At 40.1% G+C, this 12,272-nt stretch overlaps 1 protein-coding gene across 24 annotated transcripts in view; it reads left to right on the top strand.

Moving 5' to 3' along the window:
• Positions 1–12,272, top strand: part of PCDH15 (protocadherin related 15) — a 736,955-nt gene that overhangs the window by 365,927 nt on the left and 358,756 nt on the right. The window contains exon 1 of one of the 24 annotated variants that reach the window (XM_021381894.1): positions 7,843–8,157. The exons of 22 other annotated variants lie outside the window; for them this stretch is intronic. The gene's annotated coding sequence lies outside the window, so the exon portion shown is untranslated. Of the gene's footprint in view, positions 1–7,842; positions 8,158–8,392; positions 8,443–12,272 lie in introns of those variants that run through there. One more of the 24 variants, XM_021381893.1, reaches the window with a different exon arrangement.

The raw sequence follows: 12,272 nt of genomic DNA on the forward strand, positions 1-12,272 counted from the left end.
GACTTGCCTGGATTTCCCAGCGTCAGCTGGAAGTGGAGTCCACACAGGAATTTATGAGCCATGGTATACCATGGTTATTACTGCACTTGTTTCAGCTGATGAGTTCCACACTAGACATAGCTCAAGGCTGGTGCTGGTGTTTACAGAGCTCTCCCGAGGAAAGGTGATTGATGAATCCAAGGCCTTATGCTATTGTGTCCTTGCATCAACATCAGGGACTTGCGAATGCAATATGAACCATCCTGCGGGAGGATGGACCTGTTGCTTGTATTCTGGTTCAACTTCTTTCTTTTTCCCTGCTCGCAGTGAATTAGCTCAGTGAAGAACGCTTCCACATGGTATACACCTCAGCGATGCCACTCTCCGATTACCATTTGAGCCACAGCTCCTGTGGGAATGCTTGCTGTCAGGTGAACCCCTCCAGTTTCAATCCTGGCAGGCAGTGTGTCCCAGGTGTCTCCGTCTGCATCCCCTGCTAGCAGTGGCACCGCCTTTAGACCTGGCTCTCATCAGCCTTGCTGATGGGAACAGCCTTACCCCTCAGGGCTAAACACTACGGTTCCTTGCTCCTTGTGTGGGATCTCTGCGAGGTATCAGCTGGAAATGGCTCCGGGATTGCAATCAGCAAAGGAAAATATTTACATATAACCCCTGAGAAATGTGACCTAAGTGTAGCAGGCCTGCAGGAATGTAAAGTCAGTAAGTAGTGGCAGCAGTGATGTAGTCTTTGGTTTCTAGCTCACGGACATCTGGGATATTGGCAGATATGCACAGCAAATGAGACAAATCTAAGTGCCAGTGGGGAGGGGAAAGAAAAAGGTTTCTGTGCTTCCTATCTTGCCACACAACCTACATGATTGTTATGAAATGAACTGATGAGAGAGATTACTTCTCCCACTATCATTAGCATGCAAGTGTTCTCTGAATGTGCCAGATGTTTGGCTTGCATTATCTGGAAGTTTCTTTCATTTCCAGCCCTAGTGAAAGGGAAGCTTGAGCACGTCCAGCAGAATTATAAACAGTTTCCTGTACAAATGAAGACAGTAGCATACTTAATGAACTGCATCATGCTAATAGTAAATCCAGCTCATGAATGCTTTCCTGTTATTTTAGAGAGGTGGCCGAGTGACATTTTTCTGATTCTGGATCACTTAATCCATATGGAAGCACAAATTATTTGTCTGAGGAAAGCTTTCCTTTGTGTTAATATTTGGAAGGAAGGTTTCTGTAGTACCTTTGCAGTCAGATTTCTGTGAGACTTATTCGGAATACCCTTGTATTCAAATGTATGTCCCCTGAGATACCATCAGCTGGAAAAAAAAAATATTCTAAGTGTTTTTGTATTAATTATGCTGAACTCCAATGAAGATGTTTTCAAAGCACTATAATACCAACTTCAGTAATGTTATTTACAAGCATTCATTTGTGCAGAAAGAAGAGTTTCTGAACTGTAGGTTGCAACCAGATAGTTAAAACTTGCATGGTGAATACTGCCTTGCCAAAAGCCTGGTGGACTCAATGCAATAAAGCAATCGTTATTACTTCCTAGTATATTATATGTATACAGTATAGGACATATATAGTATATGTCATACTACTGCTAGGATATAGGGAGTTGCCATCATTGTGTTGGCATCTCAGCCTATAATTTCTCCCTGTGCTCTTCTAGAATTGTCAAGGGGGCTAAACGATGGCAGATCCATCTCTGAAAACAAACTTTGAGGGAGGAATATCTCCATTCATTGCATCTTTTAGGAAAGACCTACTGGAACTACTGTGTAAATTCTTCCTGAATAGCTGGCAAGAATTAACGGTACCTTGAAAGAGTGTAGGAAGAAATGAAGAGGCCTGGAGCATTCTGAATGTAGAAACCCCTTTGAGGCCTGGCTTCTCCTAAATCAGAGCTCCTGGAGCTGCTCTGTGCTCAGCTCCTCAGTATCTCAGGCAAGGATCATGGAGCAGTATGCCATTTTAAAGCAGTGGTTTCCCATAGTTTTGATCAGCTTGGATATGAAACGGTGGATTGATGGGAGATGACTTAGTTCTTTAGGTGATGACATGGTACTGCCCATACGTTCCGCTTTTTCTGTGGACTTGGTGTACTTGCTTTTCACAAACTCCTTAGTTTCTATGAGCTGTGACCTCAAATCCTGGTCAGGAGGTGCAGTTTGAGAAAAGGATCCGATACTTTATTTCTTGTTTTCTGAGAGAGAAATGTGAGAGGATTTGGCATGAAGAGAAGTAGGGGAAGGTGAAAGGAAAGGCAGTAGGAATGGGAAGAATATACGAAGCCCAAACATGCTGGGGGAGGAGGATACAGAGGATGAAGAGGGGGAGAAAGAAGGAAAACTTGTGAATAAACCCAGAAGCAGGCTGGGCCAGATTGATGTGTTTTATTCCTCTGCAGGAATGTTGGGAGGAGAGCTGCAAGGCTCTCTTTAGTTGCTCGAATCTGGGTGGGAATTGCCCTTAGCTTGTGTCATTTTGTTGCATGGTTTGTTTTGAAAATAACAGTAAGGCCATGCAGTTCACACTGTTACAGGGCAATGTGTTGCCTTGCAATGCAATTTCTTTGAATGCTTCCACTGTGTTAATATTGGACTGAGAAGGAAATTCAGTGTTTAGTGTGTAGTATGTATAATGCATGCTCTGTATTTACTCCTGTCTGTGTGTAGCTGAGAGTGTTTTTTATATCTACCCTATGACATAAATGAGCTCAACTAGAATACTGTCTTCTGGGTATTGGACTATTACAGTTAAAATATCAGATATATAACTTTTCGGAAATGACAAATGTTTTGAAAATCATGGCTTTTCACAAATATATTGTCCTTTGTGTATAACCTGGCTGAAATGAGAAGCTACACAAAATGTGTGTTTGATCATGCAAACAAAGAATAGCTTATACCCACTGTTGGTGCTTTTTTTTGGCTGTGTATTTCTGTGTGATGACTGCTTTTTAATTAATTAATTAATTAATTTTTTTTTTCCCAACAGTTCTTGCATTCAGTGCTTGGTTCTTTTCTCCCACTGCCTTTCTTCCAAAGAATTTGGGAACTGGAGTGATTTTTTCTGTGTAAAGTGGAGACAGAACTTGACTGTCAATATTGGGCTTCTGCCACATTTTCTCGTATTTACTCATATAGAGTGAGGAAAATGGAGTCTTACATTCCACTGTTGGTAGTATTAAGTTCTATACAATTACAGGAAAACAACTGCTTGCAAAATGTGACATTACGGTAAGTAGCACAGTGTCAGGTGCTCTCCATAAGAGGATTTTGGAGCAATTCCTGCTATTTCTTAAAATAATAATAATAATAATAATCCCCATTTGCTCAGTCAATAACTCTGAAATATCATTAAATATCCATGAACTCCTGGAAATAAAACACAATGAGTTTTAATGATTTTGAGTATTTGAGAATATCTAGGAGTAAATATGATATTTTGGGAAAGAAAAAATAAAATGTTGGGTTTTTCTTACCTGACAGTTATTATGTCATATTCAGTGACCAATATGTTGTAGAATAATCTTAGTCAAGACACTACTCTAGTAAGCTTTTAAGAGGCCTGCTACATTTAAGAAGAAAACCACAGTTTTCTTCTCATAGAAAGAATAGTATTTCTTGAGTGTGACACAGCACTGGAACAGGCTGCCCAGAGTAGTGGTGGAGTCTCCTTCTATGGAGATGAATATTCAGATCCATCTGGATGCCTACCTGTGTGACCTATTGTATGGTAACTGCTTTAGCAAGGGGTTGGGCAAGATCATCTCCAGAGGTCCCTTCCAAGCCCTGCTATTCTGTGATTTCCTAGGTGTTCTCGGAAGGGATGCAGAGTGTTGTGCTCTGATGTCTTATTTTAATATAAATTACTTGTCTACTGTAATATTGGTGGTTTAAAACCAGTCAAATGGTATCGTACAGTATTTACCTTCAAGACTATTTTTTTCTATTTTACATACTCTTAAGTCTTGCAAGGCTGCTTACTGCATATATTATGCTTATGATTCTATTACGGTTTTTGGCAGTGGTAGGAGGAAGAGATTAGGGGGTTTTGTTGGTGCTGTTGTTTAAATGAAGGTCTAGGGTAAGTGGCTAGCCTTATGGGCATTTCAGATCTATTACACTCCCGTGAATTGCTCCACTTGCTGCACTCAGGAGATGAGGCATTGCTCCCAAAGTAACTTTTTATTATTGCTGCTATTGGCATTTTGTCTGACACAGAAGGTTAACCTGAATCATACTCATCCAGGGCAGGTGTGAGTGGAGATGTCTTATTTCGTGTAGAGTCCTGTGCAATTGCTTTCAGTGTCAATAAATTAAAAATTTGCAAAGAAGCTTTGTAAGTACACGTTGCTGATCTTAAAGTTTTGTGGAGCCCCTTGCCTATTAATGGAAGTAGCAACCTCTCACTTGGAAAACCCGGGTTTTCTCAATCATTAGTAGCATTAGGTTTATGTTAGTGTCCTTACGTACAGTCTTGTCTCATTCAAACTGAGCAGTTCTAATACAACTCATAGTATGATTCCTTTTCTTACATCTCAGCATTTGTAAGATGTGTTATGTCTTCTTCCTTTTGTATTCATGAAGGCTTTGGAGATGCAGCTAAATACTCCATCATACAAAGGAATGGGAACGCTTGTTGCTTATCGTTTCTGGGGTTTGAGCCATGTAGGTGAACTTTAAACACAGTCATGTGTGACTACTTGGAAGGAGTGGAAGGGTATATGTCTGTATCAAGTCCGTACACAATGCAGACTAAAAGCCATTGTGGTGTATTTTCAGTAGTTTTCAGAATTTAAAGAAAATAACAAATACTCTCATGATGGCTTTAGTGTCACTTGCATATACAATACCACTTGTGGCTGGCACAATATGCATGCAGTTTTTCTTCTTTCACCGATTCTGTCCTCCGGAGCTGCTGAGGATGGGAACTCTCCTTCGTGTAGGCGGCTCAGGGGAGGATCTGGTATTTGCATTTCTGGGGAAGTGCCTGGAGAAGATGAGAGCATTTGAGGTGGTAACTGTTAAGTGGAAAATGAAATTGGTCGAGGTGACAGCTAAATGGATGGTCTTCATTTGTTGTTGTTCCCACAGTTGCTTGCTTGCTCTTTACCAAAATTAGCAAGGCGTGCTGATGAATGAGATCCAGCATGGCAATATCTTCTCCACGCAACCTGTAGTGGCAAATGATGCTTGAACGCTGGCTGTACATGCCTCTGTGCTGATGGAAATGGTGGACAGCCACCTAGAAATGGAGCACAAAAAATAAATGGCTTTCTGTGGAGTTTTTTTTTTTTTTTTTGGTTGTTTTTTTAATTTAAAGAATATAAATCAGTAATGTGGAAAAGTGACTTTTCAGGCCAATCCCAAGTACTCTAATGGTATCCATGTGTTAAAAATGTACCTCCCATGGGCTGTTTAGCTTTGACCTACTGGTATTTCTCAATTTAAGAATATTCAATTTGAGCATCCTTACTTCTCTGTTTTTGTATAGATGAGGAATGTGTACTCTTGCTGTAAATGAAGCTTAATCAATCTGTGTATGCCATTTATCTAATTACAAGCAGAGATTATTAGGTTTTTCGATAATCCTTTAAATTAGATCAGAAATCATTTTGTCTTATGACTTTATGATTCCTTTTGTATATACTTTTGTTTTCCTGCCTAGAAAAATGTGTTCTGTAGTCTTCCTTCCTGTTTTCAGGTATTTCCATTATATTGCCCTGCCCTGCAGCTTCTGAGAAACTTTGATATGTATTTTTAAGGCAGTATGTGCTGTTCAAACTACTATCATAGAATCATTAAGGTTGGAAAAGACCTCTAAGATCATCTAGTCCAATCACCACCATGACCTCTACACCATGTCCTGAAGTGCCACATTTACATTCTTGAACACCTCCAGGGATGGTGACTCCACCAACACTAGCCTCCCACCTGCACAAGCTGAGGCCGCTACCTACATGGGGTTGTTGTGACCAAAGTGCACAACCCGGCACTTGGTCTTGTTAAACCTCATACAGCTGGCCTCAGCCCATCGATCCAGCTTATCCCAAACTGTCTGTAGGGCCTTCATACTCACGCATATCAACACTTGCTCCCACCTTGGTGTGGTCTGCAAAATGTATATACATTGCTTGCTGATTAAACATTGTACATGAACATTCCCAAGTGACTGTGACATGGATGGAAGGATGTTAAATTTTTGCACATGCATGCTAAGCTTATGCAGCAGTCTGTGAGAAGCTCATTTGGAAATTCTTTTCTTCAGTGCTGTCTTCACTGTATTTGTTCCATGTGGTTTCTGTTTTTACATGTCCTCCTCTCCTGAGAATTATTTTGGGGAGATTAATCTGCCTCTGCCTCTGCTCTCCTCCAAATGGGAATGAGAAAATGGTACAGCAAGTACCAGCAACACTGATGGTACCTCCCTTTTAATCGTGCCCTCCCCTTTCTAGCATTTGCTCTGCACAGACCAAGGTCTATCACTGAAGGTGGTTTTAAGCTCAACCACCAGCTATTGCTTTCTTTTAGCATTTCAGTGCTGTCTGCGGTTCATGCAGTATACAGGAGACTCCTATTTATAGCAAAGCCATTTTTCATGACTCAATTTGAGTGAAAATTGGACTTACAATTAAGCAGTACAGGTCTTCTCTACCTATCTACCTGTGTTCTCCACTTTGCCTCGCAAATCTGCTTTCAGTGGTCCCTTTGCTGTGGTCCTACCTCTGAATTTCTGCATGCGAGCTGGATACAGTAAGCTGCATTCAAAGTAATACAGTGTTTAAATTACAGCTAAGCAGCTCCTTCCCTTGGTTACTTTAATTCAAATATACATTTAACATAGTGTGGGTTTTTTTTTTTTTTTTTTTTTTTAATATTTCCCAAAATGAGCTCTGTAATAAATGCACTATTTCACAGTTGCTAATCACATACCACATGTGCAGTTGTTGTGGCTCTTCCCACTGGGTGAAGATGCACTCATCTTCCCCTAATTGTGATTAGCATTCAAGCAGTACTGCAAGAAACTATCGTTCCCTCTGCTCTGCTCACGCAGGTCACGAAAGTGAGCTCACTTCTCCTTCCATGTTTCTCGGACAGTGAGGTTTGCATTTAAAAGCAGGAAAAAAAAAAACCCACAAATGAAATAAGCCCCCTTAAATGGTTGCTGTTGCTAATTTTTTGTTTCTTTTTAAAAATGAGGAAGCTTGCATGTATTAGAGACCCTTTAGCAAACTCAGTGGTAACAAATGAAAATTCTTTTTTTTTTTCCTCTGTGCTTCTGTTACTAGATTTTGGGAGTTTGTATGTTTTTTTTTTTCTTTTTTTTTCAGTTAGGTGTCAATGCCTCATAGTATGTCATAGCTATTTCAGTAAAGCCTTATTTGTCAGTGATTTTTTGCTGAAGATCCAGGGCAGCGTAACACATGCTTACGTTTCTATTTGTGAGACCGCTTCAGTTAAGAACTCTCTGATTTTGGACTGGAGTTTTCAAAGTGCTCAAGATCTTGATCTTTCCATGAGGGATGGAGGTACTGCAGGGGATGGCTGCATATTCCATGTAGTGCTTACAGTGGCTGATAAGTAAATTCTTAAATTCCATTGGGTCCCCTCAGAGCTTTTTCATTAATACAAGACTTGAAGAACAGAGTAATGAAAATTAGTTCCCTTCCTTTTTCAGTCATTTTTAGCTACAGAGAAGTCTCTATGTTCAGTGTTTTCTTTGCCTCAGGCTATTTTGGTTTGTAATTATGTTCTTCGTGAAAACAAGTTTGCAGAACAGGGGGGCAGTTCCTGAGGACAGGCAAGTCTTGAAGCTTCACCAGATGCATTGAATTCAGTCTGATGGTGCAGTGCTGAGCTTCAGGTGCTACTCAGCAGCTTCCAGTTGGATTACTGGAGTGAGTTGCTGCAGAGTTCTTTGCAGCTGAGAGTGAGCCAAATCATTGTAGTGCTGTTAATTTCACTCCTGATATTGCCATTTCAAAATACTAGCTCTTTTGGACTGCATTCCTATATCATGATTGTTTGATGCTGATAGAAATTGCTCATCATAATCCATCAACTTAGAGACTGCCAGAGTCTTCACCACAGTGTCACCTTCAATTCTTTGGACTGATCTAGCATTATGCCCACATTGATCGTTGCCCAGCAGGTGGTGATGCAGTTGCATTTAGCTTTGGATTCTTTCTTCATTTCTTATAGGGTTTTAAAATCTCCTTTTTTTTTTTTTTTTTTTTTAAGATGTACTGACTGACTAAACACCCCTAAATCAGAAACCAAGAGATTTGTTCTTTACTTGGGGGGGGGGGGGGGGGAGGGGGCTCATTTGTTCTGAGCTACAGTCATTTAATAGGCTGCTGTTGTCTTGGTTTGATATGCAGATGTTGAAAACATGTCCTAAAGTAGCTCTGCTATTATGAATGACAGTGACCTCGAGGTAGGACTTATTTCTAGGATGACTGCACAGACAGTTTCGGTGCACAGAGGGACAGGGGCAGTGCTGCTTAATCAGATGTTTCATAAATTAATGAAGGCTTAAACTCTGCTCATTTCTGATATACTGTGGTTAATAATCCCATTAATTCTGAAAGGCTAGGAAGAAACAAGTTATGCGTTTCCAAGATTTATAGTTCTGGCATTTACAGTCTTTGCAAATCCTGCTGTGTTTTTTTTTTTTTTTTTTTTTTCAAAATGATTATTCTCTGGAAACTCGACAATTTTGAGTCATGCACTGACAAATTAAAAATAAAACTCCAATTACCTGGGGTTCTTTGGAAGGGCTCTTGCTGCTGATCTCCTGTTTCTGAGCTCTTACGGTCCACCAGCTACTTTTGGGCATTTCGAAACACTTGGCTGCTCAGGAATACCAGTAAAGCATTTTCATGAATGTTGACAATTTCCATAACCTGTTGCTTTTAGAGGAAGAGACTAATTCATGTGAAAACCTCTGTTGCACGTAGCTATGAAGATGAGCAAGTGCTGCCTAGGTACAACATAGGTATGTTTGGGAAATCTGGATAACGCTGCTTTGTGCGTGAAAGAATTTGTCCTGCCAGAAGAACTGATTAAAGGCAGAATTACCCTCCATGCCTGCTCATGTTGCCAAAGCAGCGTGTTGAAGTGGGAAACTTTAAAAACAGATTCTGGCTTCGGCTTTTGTGTGTGTGAAGAACAGGGAATGTAGGTTTTTTCTTTAAATGATGTTTTAAACTCTCTTGTGTTAACCAGAGTTGGGATTGCTCGTGTTTTTTTGTAGAGAAGGGTAAGGTACCTGGCTACAGCCTATTCAAAGTGCAGGTGTTAATCTTTTTTTTTTTTTTTTTTCCTTTCTTGAGATCTGCTGTATTCTTGAGATCTGCTGTATTCTTTGTTTTTCTAGCCTTGACTTAAAAATGATAGCAGAAGGTGGTTCCTTCAGCTTCTGAGGTGGCTGCAGGGCTGTCCTCTGCCTTGAGGTGGTTGTGAGACTGAGTTGCCTTGTTTTGCTGGGTGGCGTTGAGTTGATGTTGTTCCTTCCTTTCTCTTCACTTCACCTTGATGAATGATCCAACTCAGCAATTCTCTCGCTCGTGTTTTCTTGTCTCGTCCTTTGTGAGAAGGAAATAGGAACTGCAGAGGCATAAACTGACAGCTAATTCTTTATCTTGTTAATTAGACCTGATAACTACATTAAATGTGGTAAGTTAACTACTTTCTGTATTAAGGCTTTTTTAGGGCTTGATTTTTGTATCTGCCTTATGTTAACTGAATGCAGCTTAAACTTTGGAAGAGCCAAACTCTTCTGAAATGAAACAACAGAATGTATACTTCTGTGTAACCTGCACTATGTCAGTTACCCAGAAGCATGGCTGTGTAATTTAGCAGCGTGGTTCTAAAGGTTCCTTAGTAAGGAGGTGGCTGCCTCAGGCTCACTGGAGAGGAGAGATGCAAAACTTCTCTAGGTAGCTAGATGAGTTTGGGTGATACAGACATGAACTCCCATCAAAATGTTTCCTATAAGTAGATTCCAAACCTGCAGGTATCATTATGACCATTGAAAGATAATGAGGTAATAGCAAAGAATCTGTGTATGCATATATATTAGCTTCATAAGTGTTTGCCCTTATTTTTCCAAACAATAGCTGTATTTATACCTTCCTTTTTTCATGCACTAATTATATGTTTCAGCCATGCTTTATTAGTAATATTGAAAACAGCTTTGAGAAGGACATGAAATGTACTGAGCTAACCTGCTAATCCTCTACTTCTAGATTTGTTGTAAATTTCTCTTCCAATTGTCGTTTATTAACTTTCTGCTTCTACTTAATGTTTTCACATTACTATCAATATTGTAAAGTCAGTCAGCAAATGGACAGCTTAATGCATGTAGATCTTACCTTCAAGCAGCTGAGGTGAGCTTCCTTGTGTACTGTTACCTAAAGATGCTAACCCAAACCACTGGTAGTCCTTTCATTCTGAGCATTTTAATCACGTTCCATGGAGGTAATGAGGCACTTATAGCTTAAAAGCTGCTGTGCCAGCCACTGTTGGTTTTGGAAGCTTTGCCCATCTCTGATCTTCTCAGGCAAGAGTCTGTAGGCTGTACAGCTCAGACTGAACTCTTCAAATTTGGGAACTTCAGGGCTTCTTGACAAACCAGGGAATATGACCATGTGCACCCAGCAGAGTTTTGGGGTAGTGTTAGTAAATTGTAGCAGAAAAGAAATGCTGGCTATTTCCATGGCGCTTCTAGTCACAAGAAGTCACAAGTGCCTTCCTTCGTTGTGATGCGGCGTGCTTTGCTGTAGGGTTTTGCATCTTAGTTGGCTGCACTGTAATGCTCAGGACTGGGCCTGTGGCCTGTGTGTGAAGGCAGTGCTTTCTAGGCCTTCACCTTCAGTGCTGAACCTGCACCTTTGGACACTAGTTTGCTAGACAAGTAGTTTTATGCCTACTGCTTTCCTTGTAATTGCTACTCTCCTGGGTGTCTGTAACTTCAGATTTCTCGACCTTCCCCACCAAATGCTTCCCATTGATTTGGAAATGCAATGCCAAATATGCCTGCTCCAGATTTATGACAAAAACTGGGCGTTGCAAGGCTGTCCTCTGATGAGATTAATTGTGACTTTTATGAGGCTGTAAACCAAATGTGAAAATTAGAAGCGTGCAGATTGGATATGTGTATTGGCTTCACCCTTCCCAGCATTCTCACAAAAAATATATGGTTTCTTTGAGAAATAACACAGTTGGCCTTAACAGTCTTTAAATGGTGTTGTACTTGAATCCGTGTGTTGGTTATTTTGTTTTTTGCTTTTTTTTTATTATTATTGTTATTATTTTTTACCAAAACACATTATAATAACAGAAATACCCATATGGTGGATGTCTTTGATATTATGTTGCACAAACCCAATTGCATCTGCTAACTTCAAGTATGATGCAACAATGGCAAAATAATAGGAGGCATGTGGTACTGTCAACTACAGCTAGGATTTGGTGTTTGCATCTCATCTGTTATCTTATGTAAATAAGACATAACTCTAGAAAAAGGCAGAACTAAACCAGCACTTTTGGTATAGTTCCAAAAAGAGACGACTTTTTTAAAATACAATTTTAATGATACGGTTTTAGAAGTATCAGTACAATGTGAAGTCATCCTTAAAATGATTGTTTCTGCTAGTCTATAGATGTTTTAAGTAAGTTCCGTGGTTAGGAGTATTACGCAGTGTTTTAGAAGGTGCAGATTGCTTTTTCTCAAGTTCTTTAGCATTAAGGAAATGTCTGAAATTCTTCAGTCATTTCTTCTACCTGTAGAAAGGGGCATCATGCTTTCTCCCTGTCATGGTTATATGTGGCTGCTCTTCAGGACTTTGTGCTATGCTTTGCATGATTGATTGTTCTGTATTTTTAGTACAGTAGCATGGTTTTCCTATTTTGGCTTGGATGCGCTGAAAGCTTTCTTTCTGTAATGTGATACCCAGCTGCTGTTTTCTTATTTTTCAAGCTATTTTTAATTTTACTATAAATATGCCATCTTTTACATGAGTTACATCTCTGCTTGAATTCTAGCCCTGATTTCCTTGTGGAGAGAATGTGCCTGAGTATGTCATTCTGCCTCCGAGTGAAGTTCTGATGTTTCTGTGCAGTCACAGCCACGTGTGTGCCTCCTGGTTCACATCTCGGGCTTAAGGAGTGGTACAGGTCGCACCCTGTTACTGTCCTCGGTGATGCGAATACTTATAACTGCCCTCCTTTAAGGCTCCTGGCTCTTTTGAACTTGCCATTAGG

The sequence above is a fragment of the Numida meleagris genome, unplaced genomic scaffold, assembly GCF_002078875.1.
Source record: "Numida meleagris isolate 19003 breed g44 Domestic line unplaced genomic scaffold, NumMel1.0 unplaced_Scaffold119, whole genome shotgun sequence".
NCBI lineage: Eukaryota > Metazoa > Chordata > Aves > Galliformes > Numididae > Numida > Numida meleagris.